Source organism: Muntiacus reevesi, chromosome 2 (genome assembly GCF_963930625.1).
Source record: "Muntiacus reevesi chromosome 2, mMunRee1.1, whole genome shotgun sequence".
Classification (NCBI taxonomy): Eukaryota; Metazoa; Chordata; class Mammalia; order Artiodactyla; family Cervidae; genus Muntiacus; species Muntiacus reevesi.
In genome coordinates, this window is record NC_089250.1 from 84,838,553 (window position 1) to 84,845,578 (window position 7,026).

Here is a 7,026-nt window from a genome sequence, read left to right on the forward strand (position 1 = left end):
CCAGGCAGAGTCATCAGCTTCTGTGCTTTTAATCCCAGCACACATAGATGGGAGAGGAAGCAAGGTTGAAAGCTGAATGGATCAGCCATCTGCTGAAGGGAGCTAAAAGCACCCCAGAGGCAGCTCTCCTCTCTGAGGCCTCACTGAACCTGCTCAGGTTTGGCCTCTGAGGAAGCCGCATAAGTGGCTAGGTCTGCCCTCTTCCGCTCCTTGGTTAAGATGCCGGGAGAGGTGAGTCTTGGCCCTTTGGGTCTCTGGGTCAGCACTACGCGGGAAGGGCGTCATTCCAGGGTGCTGGGTCCTGGCAGGTGTGGGCAAGGGGGAGGCTGGCCCTGGAGCCCTTTCCGGGGCTCTCCCACATGCTGCCTCTGGAGCCTCAGCAGCTCTGCTCTGGCCAGAAATGAAAGATAGCGCCCCCATCTTCTGCCCAGCCACTGAGCTGTCAGCAGCTTTCAAACCACACACACACAGATACCCTGGGCAGAGCCCACACTTTCTTCTTGTGTGCTTTCGTTTGCTTGTTTGTTTTAGGCACAGAGTAATCTGAAAGTGCATGTAAGAGGTAACAAAATGAGTAAACATTCAGCAACTAGGATCTGCAGCTCTGCCTGCCACAGAGCATCTTCGGTAACCGTATCCTTTGCCGTGCTTTGGATGCTAAGAACAGAAAGTTTTACCAGCAGCTTAAATGAATCTGAGGTGACGAAAAGAATAATGAGGCTGCTCGTCCAGAAGGCCGTGTGTGTGGTGCCTCACAACTGCCACACGGACGCCTCAGCCCAGGCATCCCAGTCAGGAGGGAGGGCGCAGGTCATGCCAGCGTGTCCTCGTCTCCCAGCTGGACTTACTGGGAGAAAGCGGAAGATTTCTGAAAAACAGCTCTCACCTATTTCTTGGGCTCATTGGTGAGAACTCAGACACGTGGCCATGCTGGCTGCAAGGTAGGCCAGGAAAACAAACATCTGTTTCCTGTTTGTTTTCCTCAGTTTCTCCGGTGGAACCATAAAGCGCTTATTTATGTGGTTTATATCTCTCAGTATTTACCATGTGCTGTGTGCTCAATCACTTCAGTCGTGTCTGACTCTTTGTGACCCCGCAGACTGTAGCCCACCAGGCTCCTCTGTCTACTGGATTCTCCAGGCAAGAATACTAGAGTGGGTTACCATTTCCTGCTCCAGGGCCTCTTCCCGACCCAGGGATTGAACCTGTATCTCTTGAATCTCCTGTATTGGCAGACAGGTTCTTTACCACTAATGCCCCCCAGGAAGCCCAGTATAAGCCCAAGAATACTGGGTAGCCTATCCCTTCTCCAGCGAATCTTCCTGACCCAGGAATCGAACTGGGGTCTCCTGCTTTGCAGGTAGATTCTCTACCAGCTGAGCTACCAGGGAAGCCCAATATTTACCATAGCAGATACTAAAACTGAGAATTATTTTTAGTTAAAAAATTTTTACTTGGGAACAATTTTGTATTTTCAGAAAAGTTATAAAGAGAGTAAGTAAGGAGTTCCAATATGCCCAGTTTCTCCTGTTGTTAACATCTTAATACAATTTCATGGAACATTTCTCAAAACTAAGAAAATGACATTGGTATATTACTATCAAGTGAATATCTATATTAAATTTTATTAAAAAAAAAAACTACCAAACCATTTTCAAAGTAACTGTACTGTCATGCATTCCAACCAGCAATAATCAAAATTCCTGCATTATTTGAGTAGAAGAACATAATGAAAACCAGTTATGTTGAAATATCAGTATTTTAACTACTTTGAAATTACAAAAAATTAATAAAAGGAAGTGTCTTAAAACTGCTAAGCCATTGATTACAGATGACAAAACAGAAATTCTGTGGTATGTACTCACACTGGAATATTATACAGCCTTAAAAAGGAATGAAATTCTGATGCAACATAGATGAATCTTGGAAATATTAAGTGATGGGAGCCAGCCACAAGAGGACAGATACTGTATGATTCCACTTGTATGAGGTACCTGGTGTAGTCAAATTCATAGAAACAAAGTGGAATAGTGGTTACCATGGCCTGGGAGAAAGGACTAATGAGGCATTAATGTTTAATGGGTACAGTTTAGTTTGGGATGATGAAAAAGTTCTGAATATGGATAGTGGTGATGGTTGTGTAATAATATGAATGTACTTAATGCCACTGAACTGTACATTTAAAGCAGCTAAAATGTTAAATTGTGATGTATATTTGGTCACAATAATAATTTTAAAAAGAAAAAACCAGAAGTTTTAAGAATATTTATTACTTCATTTTAAAATAACAATAACAAACCCATAATATTGGTTTCACACAAAGAATATATTTTTATGAAACATAACTGTATTTTCAAAAAATACAGTGAATGCAGTAGCATTGTTTAGCATTTTTTGCACATCTCTTTATTATGTCTCTTTTTGTTTAGGTTGTAAAATTGACTTTTGTCATTTTAAAGGTTTTTTTGATGTGGACGATTATTAGAGCCTTTATTGAATTTGTTATAATAATGCTTCTGTCTAGTGTTTTGATCTTTTGGCCATGCGACATGTGGGGATCAAACCTGTACCCCTTGTGTTGGAAGACAAAGTGTCAACCACTGGACTGCCAGGGAGGTCCCTATATGGTATGTTAATAGAAGACAGCTAGATTCTCCTATCAGCTCCAGCAATCTGTTTCATTATCACATGTCATATAACACTGGGAGAATTTGACTATACATTTGTGAGAGGGTGGGAGTAGCAAAAGCAGGTTCTGTCTTTGTGTTGGAAAAATAGTTCCAATCTCACAGATCCCCTGAAAGGGTCTCAGGACTGCTTTGAGAACCAGATCGGCGTAGACGTGGTCATTAGTTTGGAAGCCAGCAAGGGGTGTCTGCCAAGGTCTCATTTTCCAATTTGGGGCTTTATCTTTTATTTGCATAAGTAAATGGCCAATATAAGTGTTAGCCTCAGAAGGAATAGTCGTCCCCACAATTATGTAAAATTCTTCGTGCCTTACCAAACAGAAAATGACCAGCAACTTTGAAAATGCAGGCTCATTTTTGCTTCCCTAATATGCATTTGGATTTCAAAAGTCATAGGATCTTTCCCATCACAGTTCAGAAAAATAATGCCCGTGTTTCCCCTCTTTCCAGGCATCTCTGCAAGAAGGACACTTCCCTCGCAAGCTCATGGCACAAGAATAGGATATGGAGCAGGAAAACGCATCTGAGTCAGGGGAGTGGAAGAATGTGTCTGCCTCTACCGTCAGTCTTGCTCCAGACTATGCAACCATCCCTGTTCTACAGGGCTTATGGAAGACGTGATTGATGACATCCAAATTTACACTTAAGATCTTCTGTTCCAAGGATCAAACCTAACTACTCAGCCAACTATTGTCAATATTTGATTATATCCACTTCATTCTCTTTATGCTCTTCAGCCTCCTTAGCTATACTCTTCTAAGTGTGAAAAAGTTCACATGGCAGTATTGGCAGGGGAAGGCTTATGTCATCTTCCCTAAGTGCTTCAGAGGTTAACTCTGAAATGTCAGAAGCCCTGTGGGCAAATTGAAGAAGCTAGAGAGGGCCTCCATTAGCATCCAAGATCTGTGACAGTGGTTTTCTGAAGAGGCACTGAGGTTTTGCAGGTGGAATACAGAATCACCTGGGAGTTTTCTCAGACTACACTTGCCAGTTCCTTCCCCCAAACCCCGAGAGATGGATCTCGCTTCGCCACCAACCCGTTTAAAATCACTGATCTGGCTTGTTAGGAAAGAGCTTCATTAAACTTAAATTTAGCATGTGAGGCTGTGGATAACCCCATCTCTGTTTCAGAGAAACAACTGTTTACTATTCTAACACTCTGGAAACCTGGCAAGCCGCTCCAGGAGGGCTGGCAACCCTGAGCTCCAGAGGCTTCTGTGCAGCTGCTCTGTAAGGGACCCCTGCCCCAGCTCCCACCTGCCCAGCTCGGTGTTCAAATTAGGAGGGGGTACATGGCCAAGAACTTTGCAGGACCCAGAAGGGCAGCCAGAACCTATTTTTGATGATCCTGAGGATTATTAAGAAAGGAAATTCCACAAAGTCCTTGTAACTCTCAGAAAGGATTTTGTTCCACTGCTTGCTTTCTTTGTCTTCCAATTCTATTTCTGGATTTCCCTCTTTATGTTTCTAGGTCTGGAACTGAATAGCAATGAAGTAAAAGTGATTGTCCTAAAGAGATATTCCCGGGTAAAAAAATGGGTTACTGAAAATCCCTGCCCACCACCTATATGATGGTGGTCTTGGTGGACTTGTGAGAGGGTTTGAAGGGCAGTTGGAGCCCTGGGAATTCTGGAGCCCAGAATTCCCAGGGGATTCTGGAGGGGGATTTTTATTCTATTGTCGCTTACTCTAGGGGAAAGTCGATGTGGGTTACAGCTACCTAGGTAGTGGGGTTGAATTGATTGCTGCACACTGAGAAATTGCCTTGCTCACACTTTCTTTCTGTACTTATTTATTTTATTGAAGTATAGTTGATTTACAATGTTGTATCACTTCATAAAATGATTCAGATATATATATATTACATATATATGAAACATAACCATATACTTGTTATATTTTATTATAAGGTATTGAATATAGTTCCCTCTGTATACAGTAGGACCTTGTTGTTTACCTATTTTGTATACAGTAGTGTGTATCTGCTAATCCCAAACTCCTAATTCGTCCCTGCCCTCCTTCCCCTTTGCTGACCCTAAGTTTGTATTCTGTGTCTCACACTTTCCTCTAGAAGCATTTGTTGCAGGAAAAGCCTTCTGGTTAGATCCTCATCTTCTAAATCACACGCTCCGTACGTGATCCTGGGTGTTGGAGCGGGGACACTGGACCGTAGAGGCGAAACAGCCCCAGTATCCACAAGTGACGTGATAGACAAGCCGCGTGATCTCGGCAGCTAAAATGAGACTCCAGACGCCAGAGGGAATGGAAAGTGATGACGCCGGACACCCGAACAGTATCGTAACCTCAGAGGATGTTCACAGCCAGGACTACGTAAGCTGAATGGGCTGGAGCTAAGTGCGTAAGACAGCCTTGTGGACAGAGAATGTAATGACGTTGCCTTTTATTTCCTGTTTGAGGTGTCCTGTCGAGTGAGCCTGCTCATTATGGAGAAGATAAAGTAAAGCTTTAATTCATCACTATTTGATGTTGGAAATGCACCTGGAAGAGTATAGAGTTTACACACTTGAAGGCTATCTTTAGCCAAACTTGTCCAAAGCCATCTATTCTGCAGTTATCTTTATTTTTGCCCAGCAGACCATACAGCAGGCAGTGAATACATAATTAGTCCTTACGGTGGACTATTCTCCCCAGAATTCTGGAAACCAGGGCAAGATTCCAGAACCTTCTTTTTAAAAGATGTTAGTTGCTGTTATAACAAAAATAACAGCAGTGAACTAACAGTGAAATATGATATATACATTATATATATATATATATATATATATATATATACACTCCTCGTATAATTGAGTGAATGATACCTTTTATTTTGAGATTTTTGCTCTTTTGTCATCTTTTTAAAACCATTTTAAAGATTGAAATATAGTTAATTTACAATGTGATGTTAGTTTTAGGTACACAGCAAAGTGATTCAGTTTATATATATATATATATATAGCATGCCTGCTCAGTCACTTCAATCATGTCCAACTCTTTTGCAATCCCATGGACTGTAGCCCACCAAACTCCTCTGTCTATGGGATTCTCCAGGCAAGAATACAGGAATGGGTTGCCATGCCTTTCTCCAGGGGATCTTCCCGACCCAAGGATCAAACCTGTGTCTCCTACCTCCCTTGCATTGGCAGGAGGATTCTTTACCCCTGGGTCACCTGGGAAGCCCTCACAGTTCTTATACTCTGATTTTGAAATATACATATGTGTTATAGTTACCTAAATACTGTTCATTTATAGGCTTTCAACAATTAAACTGACTCCATTTAAATTTAAACAGTTACTTCTAATAGTAATAGAATGAAGTCTTGGTGGAGAAGGCAAGTTTTGCAACCTGAAATCTTTTTATGCATTGTTATAGAAAAACAATGCATAGAATTGAAACTATTCTAGGAGTTTGGGAAAAGGCTTAAAAGCAAATTTGAAATATGTCCTCTAACCTTCTTAATTAAAAACCAAACCAAAACAAACAATCTGACCATCAGATGACTAGCATGCTTTTCTTTAATTTACACCCTCTTGGTCTTGCCCTAGGGGAGCCATTCTTCCCACTGAAGGCCAATGCCACTCCTGTAGGAGTCCATCAAGGCGTTCTTGGCACGAACCTCAGAAGCCACTGTGGTAGAACCACTGGGCCAAGCCCTGTGGCTTCCCTTCTGCTAGGAGGCTCTGGGCCTGGGCAGCCCCTCCCTGACTTCAGGACTTTGATCTACGCAGGCTGCTTGCACCTGCCCCTCCCCCACACCCCAACTGGGCAATTCCAGAGATTCCCTGTCCCTCTGCTTCGTAACAGTGGAAGTACCCGCACGCTCCTGCGAACGCACACACACATTTTGCCTGTCTTTGCTGGGTTCCTTTGCCACTGCAGAATCATCACTGCATCACACCATGTCTGAGTTTAGCCAATACTGTCTTCCACATGACAACCCCTCCTGGCCCCCTCCTCTCTTGTCTCTACAGTGAGTATCTGTTGAAAATAGAAGCTTTGCTGGAGAAAAGATAGAAGGGGGCGGCTAGAGTAGAGAATCTCTTTCCACCTTAGTCTCCTCGCCACGCACCCTCCCCAACACTAGTCCCTGGTATTGACAATGCAGAGACTCTCATCCTGTTACCTGTGTCCTGCTTCTGCACCTCTTCCCCTCCCTAACACCTTGCTCCCTCCACATGTCTGTGATGAGAAGAGTGAGAGGAGGATGGGGAAAGATAGACCCAAAGAGGCTGGGGCCCAATGCTGTCCCTCACTGCCCCTGACCTGTTCGCTGCATCACACCATTACTCACCACCCAGAGGGACCTCCACCCACCAGCCCTGCCCAGTCCACCCCCAG